At 39.4% G+C, this 18106-nt stretch overlaps 1 protein-coding gene across 4 annotated transcripts in view; it reads left to right on the plus strand.

Annotated features, from left to right (window-relative positions):
* Positions 1-5625: 5625 nt before the first annotated feature.
* PPARA (peroxisome proliferator activated receptor alpha) overlaps positions 5626-18106 on the plus strand; it is a 42558-nt gene continuing 30077 nt past the window's right edge. For 2 of the 4 annotated variants that reach the window (XM_084506982.1, XM_084506980.1), the window contains exons 1-2: positions 5626-5799; positions 9011-9134. The gene's annotated coding sequence lies outside the window, so the exon portion shown is untranslated. The remainder of the gene's footprint in view (positions 5800-9010; positions 9135-18106) is intronic. The other 2 variants (XM_084506979.1, XM_084506981.1) reach the window with 2 other exon arrangements.

Consider the following 18106-nt stretch of genomic DNA (forward strand, 5'->3'; position numbering starts at 1 on the left):
GTAATAATTGTGAAGTGTGAAGCAAGAAGTGGCACCTGAAAAGCATCAGCCCAACTGCATGTATGCTTCTTTTGCTTAAAAATCTACCTAGTAGGCATGTAATAATTGAGCAAAGGGTCCCAAAATGAAATATATGTTTGTTCTTCATAAAGTGTTCTTCTAGCATATGCTCAAAATATCAGTCATGAATGCTGGAAAAGATGGGTGTAGCACAGTGGGAGTTAGTCATGGCCTGAAAACATGGTAGGAAAACAATTTAAGATGAATAGTTACTCAGCTAATTGCTTTGAGTAAGTCTCAGATTTCACACACCCTAGCACCCAACTCAAATTTTTTACTTGATACGATACACTTAAAATGACTAGGAAGAGAAACCCCTTGCATTAAGGATCTTGGAGCTGTGTAAAAGTGTGGTTTAGATGGGCTCTGGAAAATGCACTGCAGTGGATAAAAAGTCCTAGTAATGCCTGGTGTGTTTTCAACCTGCTTGCCACGTGCTGCCAATCTCAAAGCAGCATGCAACCTGTACTTTAATTGCCTCAGTTAAAAAACAAAATAAAAAAATCTGGGAGCTTAGCTTTAAACTCACCTTCAAAAGGAGCTTAAGCCAAGTCACTGGACTTTGCACCTAAACAAACATAAGTGCACATGATTCACGCTGAGTCTCCTTAGGTGCTCTGGCAATAACACAGCTTTTAAAATCACAGCATCTGCTTGCTAAATACATGTATTTATACCTTTGGTGCATGAAGAATGAAGTGTATGTGGTTAGTATGGAGGCAAACATAACTTCCAAGTTCAGTTCTAATTTCTGTGTCTGGACTGAATTACTTGCAAAGAGCTGAGATCATGGGAAGCATGACATTTACATTCACTTCCTGAACTCTGCATAATACATGAGCAAAGGCATAGAAACTATTGAACCTTAGATTAAGGCTACAACTAAAGCCAGACGAGAATAAATAAGTATTGACTGAAGTATGCTGGGAGAATTTACCACTTGGGGTGTACGCTAATCTAGGCATACGCACATGCTGCAGAGGTATATAAATGAATGCAGTATACTTTCTAAAGAAAACTAGGTATAACTTGGTAGTAATTGTATTGAGAAGCAAATTCCACCATGCATTCTTTTTTGCTTCTGTGTTTTGTCTTGCTCTTCGGGAAAAGTGTAGATTTTAGCATGATTATTAAGGGACAGCAGGCAGTGCACATGGTCTTATGGGAAACAAGGGTTGAGAATTGGATGCAGCCATCAGAAAGAGGTACAGAGCTGGTGCAAATGCTGAAGAGGCTTGAGAGGGACAGTAAAGAATAGCTTTGACTGGAGAGTGGGAAGAATGGAGGCCAAAAAAAGGTGTTGCAACAATCAAGTAATGAATAAGATATGAAGCACAGTTATGGTGGTGATGACAGAGATTTTAAAGATGTCACCCAAGAAGAGAATCACGGCATGATAGATAAAACACTGAATGTGAAACAGAGACTGGAGAAAAAGAGGCAGCAAAGACTGCCTCACTGAAAGAACAGAGCAAAAGCTGTAAGGAGTGAGAAGCCTGGAGAGGAAAAGAAACACTGTCTTTGAAATAGGAAACCTTCAAATAGTATTCAATCTGCTTAGTGAAACCGAAATGCATAGAAAAGGAGTCTTACACTGGATGAAGAAGGGATTCTGATGACATTGTAGGGTGCATTTCAGAAGCTGAATAACATAACAGCTGAGGGTTAGGAGTAATTGTTTTTTCCCATACACTGTTTTCAAGCTGATACTTTCCCCTACCGTTCCCCTGCAGATGGGTCAAGTGTGAGCTTTCCCCCAGGAAGACCATGGTGGGGGCTGTTCATCTCCTCTCTTTCCATTTACCCTTAATGTGTGCATCCTTTGTTACTGTAAGAGAGGTGCTTGCGTACCACTAACAGCTTTTCTTCAAAAAAAAACAACTTTTTTTCATTAAAATGGAGAAATGAAATGGTTACAGTTATAATGATGGGAGAACTATCATGTTAAAAAACAAACAAACAAAAATAACAAATCAACAAACGTAATTCCACAATTTTCTCATCAGAAGAGATGTACTGACATCTGGAATGTCTGATCTTGAGACTCTGACAAATAATGAAATATTTCACCAGCAAATAAGAGGTAATGGTAAAGTCACTTTCAAATATGGATAGAGATGATTTGAATGGCTGGGTCCACACTTTACATTGATGATATGTCATGGTAAACATCCATAATGAAAATTAAATATAAATAAAAACTTTAATCCCTTATTTTGTTGAAAAATTAAGCCTTGGTTTAGGCTAAAAATAATCCAATATATAGAGAGTTTTGTGGAAAATTAGACTTGTGTAAACCTGTAACCTGTACCCTGGTTCTCTTCAGAACCTGTCAAATTAAAATGAGGCACATGAGCCTGAGATGATTTATCTTAAACCTGTTAATTTACCTGACATAGAACTTTGTTCTAATCCAGCCCAGAGACCTGCATCTAAAACCAACCAGCGTGCTCTAAAACAGCAACAAAACCCAGCAGCACAGACCTTTCAGTAAAACAACTGCTATGCTGGGACAGGGCTTCAGCAAAAAAAAGATCAGGATGGGCATGTCACAGCTCTCCTCTGTTTCAACAGCTCCTTTGCTTGTTTAAGTGGGTTGATTTGGAGAGAGAACTGCTCTTTTAACAGTAATCTCCCTACCATATATGCATATAAGCTATGTATTTAACTGAAAGAAATCACGGCATCATCTTCCATTCATTATCACTTGGGACTTTTGTCTTTGAGCTATTCCGACCAATCACAAAGGGGCAGGATTCAGCCTGAACAAAAATATGCATAGAAAGTCTTAAATTACACTCAAAAGTTTTTATATACTTGGTAGGGACTTCTGTTCATGAAGCTTGCTCTTGTGAGAGCCTGGCCACTTACTTTAATAATTCAGTAATATTAAAATAATTTCAATTGAATAAACAGTAGTTCAGTAAAACTTTGGTAGTCACATAAAGAGAAACTGAACCACGTATGTGCTATTCCACCTTATGAAACGCCGGATATGCTGTTTTTCTGTTCAGATAAATACCTAAATGGGAAGCCCCCATTTTACTTCTTATCCTGACCTTGTTAGGTAAGCCTTTCGTGATGACACAGCAAAACTGAGGCTCATCGTCTGTTAAAATTCCTATCACTGGATCAGCAAGAGAAACCACAGCAAATATTTGAGCGCAGGGGCAGCCCACTTCCTGCATGTCACTGGGAGCTGGAGGAGGTGGTAAAGGCACAACGAGCTTTTGCTGTTCTCGTCCGTTTCCCAAAATTCTGATCCACAGTCTGGCTGAATCTGCTCATCTCCTTCCACATAGCTGTTACAAAACTTCCTGCCTGTTGTTTAACAACCAAACAGGCATTTTTGTTTTACAAATGAAAACATTTTATTACAGAAATGCTGTGTGTGACCTCTGACAAAACCAGCTGGATGCTGAAAAGATGGAAAATCAGCTACTGCACAAGTCTGACTGCTTGTTTCACAACTGTCAATCTGTTCGGCAACACCAATATGGTTATTGCATATTAATAGAATATAACAGTAATTAAAGCTTATTCCATCTAAAAGCCTGGTAAATAATCTAATTTCAGATTTCTAAAAGCTTGCACATTTAAGTAGCTAATGGGTGTTTACAACATTTAGTATGTTATTAAGATTCAAACTGCGATACAGATTTATGCAAGGTACACACAAAAATCACTTTCAGCACCAAAGGAATCAATCTGGTCTCCTGGATAATACTTGAAATGTGGGATACATTTTCCTTCTTTACTGCAGATACGGTCTGCAACACCAGCCACTTACATGGACAAAACATACACAACCTATTGAAAGGAAAACATTTCCAGTGTAGGGCTGAGTAGAGTTCTCCTCCATGTCTTGGATATTGTGGTCCTCTTCACTGACTGTGCTGCAGATGGAGGCTGCTGTGATCTTGATTGTCAGTAAGCATGCGGTGGGGAACCTGTAGTTTGTCAACAGGAAACAGCCCACAGATCATTTTAAATTTCAATAAATATTTTCATGGTTTTACTGAATTGGGGATCACATTATGTGTGACCCAGTACGAGATGAAGATTTCTTTCTTTCTTTCTGAGAATTTCACCGTAGTGCTTGTCATCTCCAAGACCAGTAGTAGTCGCATGCATGTGGACAGACCACCTAAAGCTAGTTCACTGTAGACACTTAGTGCCCTCACTCTCCACAGCTTCCTTAACACAACAAGAGGGGAAAGAGTTCTGTTTTTAAGAGCTGATCAAGTACCCAATCTAAACAATATGTATTTGTAATTGTACAGAAACTCATTATGTTTGGATATATTGGGGGGAGGAGGGAAGGTAGGGACAGGGAGAACAAACAGAAACAAAAGCATACAATACAAAGCTCATCTGCTCGGATAAGATCTTTTATAGTCCCTGATCCTCGTTATCAGCTGAGCTCTCTTACACACACACTGTGAGGAAATATGTAGGTGTTAAAATTAGGAATTAACTTTCTAAACCGGCTGATTCTTGCAGCATTGGGTGTTGGCCTGGTTTAGGATGGAACTTGGAGCAGCACGACTGGTTGTGAAGTCAGGCTGTGACCAAAACCACTTTGAAGAAGCCTTAACTTACTATAAATGTGTCAGCATTCCTTAGCTTCAGTTTTCTGCTGTTAATAGTGCCTTTTGCTACTTTTCACTGAGACATGCCTTCTGGGTGTTTTCCACCCTCTTTTCATTGCTGTTTCTGTAGTGAATGCTCCAGCATCCAGGTCCAAGTGCTTAACCTAGCGGCTAAGAAATGTACAGAACCGAAGATGGCCCAGATAATCTCGGAGGTCTCTTCCAACCTTAATGATCCATGGTGTTTGCTGCAGTAGGGTGTCTTCAGTGCAGAGCTCTTTCCTTCCATTCTGGTCCCATTTCTGTTTTCTGAGCTATCATAAAGTGTGATTCTATGCAGTAAAAATAAGCAGAAGCCCCGTGTGCATGTGCGATACAAGTAAATGAACTTCCTGTTGTAAATGCATGAAACAGGCTGTGTTCTCTCCTCCTGACATCCCTGTCTTTAGCTACTACAGCCAGTAATGAGTGAGAACATGAAAATAAAAATGTAGTTTACCATTTAAAAAGTAATCTAGTGATTTTTTTTTCTGTAGTGATAACCACAACAATTACGAGGATAATCGAGAAACACGGTATGCATGGAGCAGTGAACAAGCAGAAGGGGGATAAGCCAAACCACAGCGCTTGCGGCTTGTGCTACCTTTTGAGGATTTACGAGAGTCAAGAAATCAAAGGCCTTCACACAGCTTTCCTTGGGCTTTTATTCAAGGGGTGTGTGTGTGTGTACCAAGTGCTGCCTGGGATTAATTCCCAGTACACCAAGCCCCTCGGGGCCCTCCTCGCCCTCCCTGGCCCCCACACGGCCGCCGGGAGCGGGGGGGGGGGCACACCGAGCCGCCCGCGCTGCGCCCGCCCGCGCCGCTCCCCCCTCCCCGCGCCCAGCCAATGGCGCGCGCCCGCGGCGGGAGGTGTGTGCCGCGACCTCACTTCCGGTACCTGTCACCCCGCCGCCGCCGCCGCTGTTCGGGCTCAGGACGCGGCGCCGCCGCCCCCCCGCCCTCAGCCCCCCGCCCCCCCCACGGGCAGCGGCCGTTGGGAGGCGCCGCCATCGCGGCCGGGCCCCGCCCCCCGCGCCCATGGGCGCCCGGCGGCCGCGGGCGGTGGCAGCGCCTCCACGGGCGGCTGCGGGCAGGGCCTGAGCACGGTACGGGGCGGCGGGGGGCGCCCGGCCGGGGCCGGAGGGTGGGATTGGGCTGGTCTGAGTTGGGCTAGTTTGGGTTGGTCGGGTTTAAGTTGGCTTGGTTCAGTTCGATGGGGTTGGTTTAACTTGTGTTGGATTAGTTTGGGATGGGTTGGGATGGTTTGGGTTAGTTTGGGATAGTTTGGGTTGGTTGGGTTGGTTTGCTTTAGTTTGGGATGGTGTGTTTGGTTTAGTTTGGGTTGGTTTGGTTCAATTTGTTGGTTTTTTTTTTGGGGGGGGGGATTTGGGTTGGTTTGGTTTATTTTGGCTTGTTTTGGGGGGAGTTGGCTTGGGTTGGTTTGATCAGTTTGGTTTAGTTTGGATTGGTTTAGTGTGGAGATGAGGGGACACTTCTTCACAGTGAGGGTGATAGAGCACGGGCACAGGCTGCCCAAGGAGGCTGTGCAGTCACCTTCTCTGGAGACATTCAAAACTCACCTGGATGCCATCCTGAACAGTGTGCTCCAGGTGATCCTGCTCAGTGGGGGGTTGGAGTGAGTGATCTCCATAGGTCCCTTCCAACCCCAGCCATTCTGGGACACAGTGATTTTGTGGATGGGTTGGGTTTGAATTGGTTGGGTTTGATTTAGTTTGGTTTTACTTCATGTTACTGCCATGTTCTGCTGCTGGGCTGTATCCTGGGGGTCCAAGGGCAAGCAGGGGCATCCCTGGTGTTTGAGGCTTGTGTTTCTAGACCAAAAACCAATTCTGGAAACTTCAGGGAGGCATCAGGGTGCTGGGACTCAGGGAATAGAGAGATAGGAGGTGATGTCCTGGCACACAAGGTGCCAGCTTGGTGCTGTCCTGTCGCCTCGATGTGGCCCATTTGAATTGCCTGTCCCGTTTGGGAACCAGATGGAGGATTTGTACTTGGAGGTTGCCATGGCTTGGCTGGTCAAGGTGTGCTTTTTTCATGATCAGAGCAGGATACCTGTGGAGCAAGGAGTGGGTCTGTGGGAGCTCCCCCTGTATCGACTATTGTTGGTTTGACAAGCAAATTGTGTTTCCTGATGGTCCCTCCCAGGCTGTCCACTTGCTGTCTGAAAGGCAGGTGGAAAAGATAACGTTCAAACAGAAATGGAAAGAAGTGTTACAAGGTCTCGCCTTGTGTATTCATATTAAGATTAGCACAGTCTCACTGGCATGAGTAGCTGCTCCTAAGCTCTCAGATAAAAGCCATATGAGTACAGGCATTGTCAGCCAGGATTATCTGGACTAACAATGTTTGGCACTACAGTGGCATTGGATGCCTTAGTAGTACTTCACAAATAAAGACGTTGCATAAGTTTTGCTGGGACAGAAAGGTTTAATCAAACTGTGCTTGTGTTACAGAACGTGCACTGACTTCCCTAATAGCATTGAACACAGATTGTAGGGTTGTGATTCACGTGGTCTTTGCAGGTAGCAAAACTGAAAAGTGTTTCACTTAAAAGCTCTGAAGTGCTGCCCTAACACTGAGTATACCTGGTCTCATGCTGAAACTGACGGCAGCGGTGCTTCATGTGATGTGGTCACAAGCCTACGCTGAGCTAAACCAGTATCATAACCTTTGTTAGTTGGCATTAGCTGTCCATCCAGCAGCCCTTGGCTCTCAGATACCTTTTGTGGCAACTTGTTGGATTTTAAGTAGTGCAAGGTATTGTTTCAGAAGGATGAGTGTGTGCCCAGACCTTATCAGAGGTTTGTACAACTGCGTGGCCAGCATGCTCTCTTGCTTTTCCCATGTTTGGAAGGAGCACTTGACATAGTCCAAAAAAAAGTTCTTATCAATCTGCTGATGCCTTGTATTGACTCTCATCCTGTACATTCACGCGGCATAGAGAGTCTTGCTTGCCTGTGATAATCTTGTACATCTTGAAAGCCTTTTTCTCTTTTGCAGTTCAGTTTTGCTGTTGTTGCTTTTTTAATGTCTTCATTTTCTGTTCATGCCATTCAAAATAGTCCTCTCACAGGGAATTATGAAATCTAAAGCAAAGAATAGGGGTTGCACTTCTGTTGAGATTTTTGTGTCATTATGTTTTTAATATTTTGTGTTCAGTGTTACAAAAGCATTAGAGAAGATAGTGTCCTACAGCACAGTAGGATAAGTGGCCTAGGATATTCATCTTGTTCTAGAAATTGGATTACAGTGTTCACTGTTTACCTGAAGTGATCAAGGAGGGCAAAGAATTGTGTGTTGTTTTTTTTTTGTTGTTGTTTTTTTTAATTCTTGGCTTTTAGAAGAAGTGCTTTCTTCAAAATTGTAAACAGGGCTTTTTTCTTGTTTACGTTGCCTTGGCTTACATGCTGTGATTTCAGTTCCTAGTTGTCTCTCTTGCAACTGGAATATTTATTATGAGACGAGGAAGAGAATGCCTTACTTGTCTGGGAAAATAAACAACGTTGAATTTATATCTATTATAAATATGAACATGTTCTTACAGCATTCATGAATTTTAACATTTTTAATTTAATCTGTCTGCTCTTGCAAAATCTCCCTAAATTTGTTTTGTTTTTTTTTTGAGTTGAGTGGACAGGGGAGTCAACTTAATCAAAACAGTATTTATTTTTATATAGCTATGTATGTGCCTTTTTTTTTCTTTTTTCTTTTTTTTTTTTTTTTCAATATGGGCCTTGTAAAGTATGTAACAATAAAATCTCTCCCTTTGCAATTGGCCTTTCAAGTACCAACCACACCCCAAAGACATCTTGTGGGACATATGTGTGTACCTCAGGATCCATAACAGTCTGTCTGCATAAAGACTTAGACTTCTGTGAGAACGCTTCTTAGGAGTAAAAGTATTTTGTTTTATAACAGATAATTAAAATACCACAGGGCTTTGACTGAGGTGGTCTTAACTGAGGGATTTTTATTTTGTTTTGTTTTATTTTATTTTATTATTTTATTTTATTTTTAGCATGAAGAAAAAAGCTTGGAATGATATTGGCATGTACCAGTCACGGAGCCTAGTTAGCTGAATGTCATTGTAGTCCTTCTGTAAAACTAAGTGTTGTATTTACAACCTCAGCCATTTAAAAAAACGAAACAAAACAGGTTTAGCTCAAGTGAAGTGACAGTGTTGTTTTTTCTGAAGAGACGTGAATACAAAAAAACAGTACATTATATGATATCAGTATAAAGTTAGATTAGTAAGCTATGGGAAATCTTGTTGACTTTTTTTTTTTTATTTTAAAGAAAGAATGTTGGCACTTTTTTATTAATGAAGAGACCCTTGTTATCGCCAATGTGCACGTGAAATGGAAGGGTAACATATGGAAAATGGCTTCTGTTTCAACCTTGCAAGATGCTGCGTGAAGTGGTGAGTAAATACATGGACTGAGAATTACCTTGGCAATATTTTTGTACAACTAGAGAAGAAAAAAATCAGCAGTACAGTTTCTGTAAAGAGTGATTAATGTGTAGCCAACTGACAAGGAAAGAAATCTGAGCAAGATGTACAAACAAATAGTTGACAAACGAAAGGTGGCACAATCAGGAGAACAGTGTAAGTAATATTTCCTTATGTTGTAGCGTCTGTTGCTGTGTTGGACTTTTACATAGAAGGAAGTTGTGTATAGGCGCTACCCAGTAGAATTCTTAATTAGATGAATTCTTAATATTTTATAAGTTTTTAAAAGTGTTTAAGAGTGTTCAGCATCTCACAGGACCAGGTCTGTAAAATGCTGAATAGACACTGAGTGAAAAAGTAGTTATCCTGTAAGATAAAGCTCTAAATCATCTCTATGCTCAAAATAAAAGTGATTGTTAGAAACTAAAATCTCTCTCTTAAAAGCATAATATCTGGCATGTTTTGAAAACACTAAATAGATATTTAGCAGATTGTTGAGTGACCAGATTGTATGTTGCATTGAGATGTTGCCAAATGTGGTTCTGCTTCCTCATACCAGTTCTAATGGTTTCTGCTTATGAAACAGTATTTATTTATAAGTGCATTGCATGTGTCTTTTAAATATCTAGGAAGTATAATTTCTGTGTCCAGCAAAGGGCTTCTTTTGCACAGATTAATACAAATTGTAAAATACAATTCACTGGTAATTCTAATCCTGATACAGGCTTAAGTTGTTACGTCACTGGTTTATGTGGTTGCTTGCTGTGTTTTAAAGTGCTGTAAGCATGATTTATTTATTTTTGTACATTGCAGATTGAAAGATGAGAACAAGCAAACAGGATAGTTTGTTGCAGTATTACATTCATTAAATTTATTGTTTTAGTTCAAGTTCAATGATACATATGGAAACACTAACAATATGAAAAATATTTGCAAGCATTTGGAAAATTACCTATCCCTCTCTAGAAATGTTGATATACAATCATATGGTTTTATTTATTTATGTATTTATAAACTAAAAAAAATATTCACTTAAAGTTCCCAAATGGTGAAAGAAACATGGTTAAAGATGCATCTGCCCTGAGTAGCAACTCAGTGTTGCTACTTGGCACTTAGCAGCTACTGAAGTTGTAAGGTTTTTTTGGCATTTGGTTCCAGCCAGCTGACATGCATGTGAAAGCAAGTTAGTCCACTGTTTTCAGATTTCAGTAGTCCAGTTTGTTGGTAAGTAGGTAAAAGGAAACCAGAGCTGATGTTCAGTGTGCAACTAAATTGCTGGCTGGGTAAATTGTTCTTCATGTATGAAATCCTGGAGCTGAGAGCATTTACTGTTGTGAGTAGCTTGGAGTATGATGTATTTTGCATGGAAAAACGTTATCACAGTCTGTCCTAATGTTATTTAGATTTAACCAAAAAAAAAAAAAAAAAGAATCAAACTATTCTGTCAAGGTTTTGATGCAGGTCTTACTGTCTTAATGGTTATATCTACACATCCAGCACAGCTCTACTGTCTGAAAAATTTCTAATATCTGCATGTAGACTTGTATTGCAGTTTTGGTTTTGTTACATAAATAAGACTGTACATGCCTGTTTCATTTTAATTATTTACTAGAAATTACTGATACAGCAATTCACAGAAGAAACTGTTGAATTTAAACTATAATGAGAGTGTTCACATGGTAAGAACTTTTGTCTATTAGCAAAATCTCTTTGAAAGTGAAGACTTCAATTACTGTTGATGCTTCCTATTTGCCTGTTAGTGTTGCTGCTTCAGCAAGAATGTTATTAAGTGCATGACATTAGAGTCATAGTGCAGGCTCATATAAAAGATAACATAGCATCCTCGTGTATTTATTCAACATGTATGGAAAATATTCCCTGGAGTAGTTAAATTGAAAAATATAGTATGAAACAACTTAGATTTGAGGGTGGAAAGAGGGAGAAGATGAGAGTTTTGTCAAGAAGGGCTGGTTTAAAGACTCCTGTTTTTATTGCCAGGCAGTGCTTGCTGGCATTCTTTGCAATGGGGCCAAGGAATGCTCCATTACAGCAGTCCACAAATCCACCCACTCTTATGTGTTGCAGCGCACGGGTCATAGTGAATATTGTGGGCTTGTGGGCAGTTTTCAGGGGAAGACAACAGGAGCTACACATTGCCAGCTTAAAAATGTTTCTCATGGAGGCTAGAATTATATTCATGATGAATGTTAGTAGTCCTACAAAAAAATGGAAAAAATAACCAGCATAGGTATGCACAGAATACCGGACAGTGATGTTTAGTCGGCAAAGTTGGAAATGGTTAAATGTGACTTTTCAAATCTTTTTCTTAGCCAGTAGGTAAACATCCAGTTTGGAGTATGTTTGCTGTATTACTGGGTTTTCCCAGGCAAATTTGTTTTAAATGGAAGATGCTGTATGAATGCAGTTTCACTAGAAAAGAGCGATGTAAACGGGAGAACATTCTGTCTGTGGTAGTTACTGACATGGTGGTTATTGAAAATTTTGCTCAGTGGCATAAAGTGTAGTTATACTGTTAAGCTGTATATACCTGAAACTTAAAAATGGTGCAGTGTGTGTACTCGTATTGCACGTAGCTGCCCACAGAGAAGAGCATGTAAGAATTTTGAACTGTTTATTACCTCTGAAAATATTTTTTAATATTTTATTTATTATTATTCTTATCCACTGTGGAACAAAAGACTGCTGTGTGGAGTTACACAGGCCAGACTGACTAGAAACAAGTCAGGTAGCAGCTTTAGAAAACATACAGGTAAGGGACAAGAATAGTTTGCAGCTCAGAATACTGCTTTTGAAAAAAAGCAGCAGCTGTACTTTTTGTGTACTGTGCTTCCATAGAGATGTGGCTGTACATAAACAGGCCAATGTTTTCAAGCAGCTGCCAAATTCTCAGCTTTTAAATGTATGTTTTGGGCACCTGATTTTCAGTGTACTGAGCTGCCATAATTCTAACTGTTACAGGGAATTGCATTTTCTCAATATTATAAATTCTGTTGAAGTTCAATAGTGATTATCCTTGAAGAAGATAGAAGAGTTTAGTTTGCAGCTATCAGTCATTTTATTTCTCTTCTACCTGATATGTGGGTATGAAAAAAGCAGAATCAGCTGTCCCCTCGCTGTGTTGTTGCTGACAGCCCTGCAAATACGAAATTTGTAGTGAGAGGTGTGGTTGCACATCACGGCCTGATCTGATCCAGCAACTGTTGTTAAAGATCAGACATGCTCTCTCTTCATGCTTCTTTCCTTTGCTGCCAGCCACGTGGATGCCAACCTTCCTTCCTTTCTGCTGCCCTTCAGTGAGTCCGTTCAGCTATCTCAACCTATTTACATTTTTCCTGCATTATGTTTCTACCAGTTTAATGAGCCAGATTTTTTCACTGAGGCTGTGTCTATACTAGGTAATAAAATATGCTGGGGATTGTTCTCTGGACCCAGAGCGAAGTGGCAATACCTCACACACCTAACAGCCTTCTTCCCAGAACAGATAGCTGTTTCCTTAACCAGGCCTGGGCATTTGGTTGGGAGAATGCCAAGCTGCTGTGGGCCCAAATGGTGTCAGAGAGAATGCTAACATGTATGGCTCAAGCCTGAGCTCTGACCCTGGTTTATTTACTCTTATAGATGTGGCCAGAGAGGTCAGACAGTGCGGGAGCCAGCCCAAAGGTAGGCTGGAGTTACGTGGCTGGAAATGAAGAGGGGAGAGTAAAGGCACAAGACTGACAATGTCAGAGCTACGGCAGGGATATCCTTTTGATGTCATGGAGCTATTAGTTACTTAAGCTGGCTGTACCCTTAATGCAACTTTATTTTGCAACCCGAAACTTCTGTGTGGCTCTGCAGAGGGCTGTGAGTGCTGTCCCCCTTGTAACTGCTTTCTCAAAGTTCTATTCTGTCAGCTAAAATGTCTTACAAATTAAATTCAAACTAATATATGAAAGTATATGTGGGATTCTGTAAACAAAATTTCTTGTCCTGACTGTTTCGTTGGTCTGTTGGTTGTTTCTTTTTTTTTTTTTCTTTTTTTTTTTTTTTTCCCACCTTGCTGTAATTCAGTTTCTTCCTTGTTTTTTTTTTTAAAAAAAAAAAAAGGTGGGGAAGTGAGGTGGAGTAGCAGGCAGGCAGCAGTGGTGATACTATTGTTAATATGGTGCTGTTAAACCAGTAAGTAGATACCCTTTACATCATGTGAAGGATGAGCAGAGAACTTAGATGTCAGGAAAATAATTGGTTATATTTTGATGTTTTTGATCATGCAGGAGTGTGAGCTTGTGATCTCTATACTGTAGCAAGTGACCTGATTTAGAACTGTGAAGTCATGTGAACCAAGTATATCCTCTGACATGTCAGTAGCTTGGAAGCACAAGTACTTGATGTCCATTTGCCAAAAGATGTAGATTCATTGCATTCATACCTGTTGCTAGGACTTCAGTCCGCAATGTTAATTCAATGGAAACTTTGTTTCTGGGTGATATATTTGTCATGCAGAAAAGCTTCTTATGGTAGGAATTTGTAAATTATTGGAACAAAACTGAAGACTTCTTTCACTCTTTTTTGTTGTTGTCAAAAAAAAAAAAATAAAATTTGATTCACATTCCACTCTGGGTACTCTGAGTTGTGGCACGCCATTAAATCAAACTTAGTTTATTTTTAGTAGGGTTTTTTATTATTTAAATGTAATCACTGAGCAATGGGAGCGTGTAAAAATACTCTGAAGGAATGAGCAAAATTGTAATACACTGAAGAATAAGTAAACCAAGCAACTCCAGGTGCTGTTTATAGAAGGCATTAGTCTACTGGTAGAAGTGTACAAAAGCTAGCTCCTTGGGATTACTCAATTAATTTCCAGAAGAAAGGGCCTTAATCTGTAATATCTTTTCTGAAGGTCAGTCTCTTTTATTGGATGTAAATCTTACTAAGCTGAATTTAGGTTATCAAATATACTTTGCTAGTATGTCTGGGCAGGGAATGAAGTTTATCAGTGGAAATAAAACCACAGAAAATACACAGTGGTGTTCTTCTCCACTAAGAAGGCGAATTCAGGCTTCTTGAATCTCTTCCAGAAACAGATGTAAATTCCACTGTAGCTTTTCAAATAGTGAATAATCATGGTCTGTTACATTTGATGATGAATCACGCAAGGGGTTGCAGATGGTGAGAAGAGTGCAGCTGTGCAGATACTAGAGGAGCTGAGATGGAAGACTAGAGGACCCGAGGGAATGAAGGAGGTGATTTGAGGGTGGGATGATAGAGCTTATGAAAGAGAAGGGTAAGACAGCTGAAAGACTATTGAAGCTGAGCATGCTGGGGTAAAGCCAGAAACTGAAACCTGAGATTTGGGGATGGGGAGAGTGCTGGAAACTGAAAAGGATGTATACTTGAGGTAAAAAAGATTTTTCTTGTTGCTGATCTCTGAATCAGAAGTTGCAGCATTAGATATCAAAGTAACTTTGCTTTTGTCCCAGGCCAAAGTAAGGAGACAACCCTAGATGGAAGTTTAAGCAGTAGATGAAAAGAGGAAACTGAAGGGCTTCATGTACCTTGTAAAGGAATGATGGTCCTAAGTAGGAGAGCTACTGTAGTTACACATACAGATGCAAAGTTGTGGGTTTTTTTGTTTTGATTGTTGAGGATGGGGCTTGTGCAATGAAATCAGAATTGCAAAATTTGGGAATTCACCAGGTAGAGAAGTTTTATCTGACTAGGTGCTCCTAAATAAGGGGGATTGCATGTCCCAGGTTGTGGTTGAAGGGCTGTGAAGATTCAAGTGAAGCTTTGCATAATCTCAGTGATAAAAGGAATGATCTTAAACCAACATCCTAGAAAATCCAAACCATTTTTCACCTGTTTGCATTGGGTAATTTTAATTGAATCCATCTTTCTCCCTTGATTAAAAAGTATTGTTCCAAGACAACAGCTCTTTTCTTTATTCAGGAAAGATGTTGCCGTTAGAATCTCTGTAAGAACTACTATTTTTGCCTACAGGTCAGAAGTCCACAGCCAAAGTGAATATTTAACCACTATTTCAAGGACAGCCAATTGTCTTTTTCTTAATAAAGTAAGCAATTAGGAGTCAAAGTGAGGGATTGTGGAAAACTAGAAGAATACTTCAAGTACTAACGTAGCTTCAGGCATCCATTTTGTGTATTCTACAAACCTTAGTAAGTGCAAAAGAAGAGTTATGCTCATAAACTGCTGTGCTGATAACTGTCTTCAGAATTACTTTCTTAACTCTTTTAGTCTTACTACTTCAAAAAGTCAGGTATATGCAGTATGGTCTGCCTTCCTCTTCCATTAACTTTGAACCTACAAGTCTTGCCAAATTTGACAGAGGAGTGGTGGTTGCAAAGGTATCGGAGTCGCATAATTTTTTGGGGAGTTGTAACTGGACAGAAGGAGGGAAAACACATTATTGACCCAGCTGAGGAAATGACGCAATAAGAATTCAACAATTCTCTGTTCTATTTGGCCAGTTAATTGCCAATCAGCACAGGAGCACTGGTTGCAACATGCAGCTCTGAGCCAGCTTACAGCGTGTGCTCACTGTTTGCCCAGTCAGTTCAGGGACATTGCGTGGGGAGAGGGAAGTATTGTGAAGAAGGGAAAGATCAGGGAGTCACAATAGGATGACGTAGGGTTACAATGGTATGAAAATGTTATGTCTTGGGAAGCAAATCGATAGAAATTGAAGTATCTTATTTCTTCTAACAGCAGTTACCCCTTTTCCAGTGTTTTAATGTTACTAGCAGTGAATACCAATATGAATTCTACCTTCCACATTTAGTTACTGTCACAACATAATGCTGTCATGTTTTTATCACGTTGCTTAAACTCAGTTATATACAACTTCAAAAATGTCTTTATGAGGTAACAAAACTACTTGGTATCCTTAAAGTATTGTAGATTGTGTTGCAGAATTTGAAGCCTAGTGTTTGTGTTCAGTTGAAGTTGTAGGAACATTGCTTTGCTTTGTTGAAGAATAAACAAGGATTAAATGGTACAGGAATGATAAGTATGCTCACAAAACAAATGATAAGTTAACTATTTCTCAGCCTTCGTTTTACTATGAATTTATACTTACGGCAGGTATTTCTATTTACAAGACACCAAGAATTCATAGTTTTAAGAGTCTGAGGAGATAAAACAAATGCGATTCTTTTATCCTAGTTAATAAGGACACATTTTAAGACATCCATGCATATACGTGAACCCTAAAGATTGTTGCAATGTTACTGGAGTTTTAGAAATTGCTTCTCACTAAATCATCTAAGTCTTTGCTTGATTCCATAAGTTAATGGCAACTGATTTTTTTATTTCTTTATCTAAATAAATATAGTCAGTCTAAAGTCTCACATTTGTTAGTAAGAGCTGCTAGACATCTTTGCTTGTAAAAGTTATGATGTCCTTTTGAATAGGACAGTGTTTTTTAATTTTTTTATTTTTTTTTTAATCTAGCAAAGGAACAAGTAAAGTTTCTGAGTTAAAGGTTTATGTAACAGCATCATCAATATGTTTAATGGAAAATGACCAAAAAACCTGCCTGGCACTTCTTCTATATGTATCAGATTTAATTTTAATGGACAATTTTATTTGCACAGATGTCTTTAATGTTTCACCCTCTGAAGTTTATTTTTACCATATGTAGTAAAAACATACTCTGCAGGAAACTTAGTAATAGACTTATTTTATTTACTCAAAATTTGATTATATTGGAGATAATCATTTAGTCACCACATTAAAATGCAATTTGTATTTGCCTTTTACCCTCAGATATCTTTATCCTTCAACAAAGGAAATCTCTGTGGAATGTCAGGGCATGGTTAGAAAATTGTTGAGAAGTCACTTTGCATAATCTGAGATGCATTACTCACACATGTAAGGGAACAATTGCAACATTTCAATTTAGTCTCAATGATGTTTCTCAGTGAGCAGCATGTTAAGACAGATATGTAGGCAGTTTGTAAATGCTGTACACATAGGAACCAACTTTAACTTAACCACTAAAACTTCCTTTTACATACTATTTTTAGAAAAGAGCATTGGTAATGGTTTTATGAAGTCTAATATGTTCATGCGGTTCGTAAGACTTTTTCTTTTTTATTTTTTTTTTTTTTTAACTTCTCTTAATTTTGCACATACTAGGCAAGTAGGTTTATCCTCAGTTTGAGCACACTGACTTGGAAAGTCCAGGTGTTCCTAGCTGTTAATTGATTCAACATACTGGCTTAGGTAGTTTGCTTGTCAGATGTTTGGACAGTAACGGAAAACTTAAAAAGCCAGATGACTTCCAAAAATGAATAAGGAGTTTGGGGACAGATGGGGAAGGTAAAAGAACTTTGAGTTCATTAACGTGGTAATAAAAATATAGTAAGTACTCAGATGACACGTTTGTATGAACGTGACCTTGGTCTTGGATCAAATAGCAAATACATAAATGTCATGTTTGTCTGAATGTGACCTTGCATTGGTTCAGATATCAATCATAAATCTAATCCTAGATTTTAATGTACATGTACAAAAAATGGCCTCTTAAATGATGCATCAGATCTTTGGTTCTCAGGAGTCACGGTCTTCACATGTAAGTGTTCAGCAAACACAAAAAGCACGTTTGTGCAAAACATTAAATTATTTTAGCTGCATTGCCTACAAGATGCTGTCAATGAATGATTTAGAATCTGTTAAAGCTTGAAGCGCAAATTGCTATGACTGCTATGATTAACATGTATAATCATTTGAATCTCGTTCAAGTATGGAATAATTTGAGTAGAATATAACAGGGACCTGAAGAGCCATGGACACTGAAACAGCATTGAATAAAGAGCAAAGCCGGTGATTGTCTGGAGAGAGGAAAAGAAAAAAAGGTAGAGTGTGCTGCAAGCATAGATGTATATACATGTACATGTATAACAGTGAATTGGGGGTTTTAT

Source organism: Aythya ferina (genome assembly GCF_964211825.1).
Source record: "Aythya ferina genome assembly, chromosome: 1".
In the NCBI taxonomy this organism is placed as follows: domain Eukaryota; kingdom Metazoa; phylum Chordata; class Aves; order Anseriformes; family Anatidae; genus Aythya; species Aythya ferina.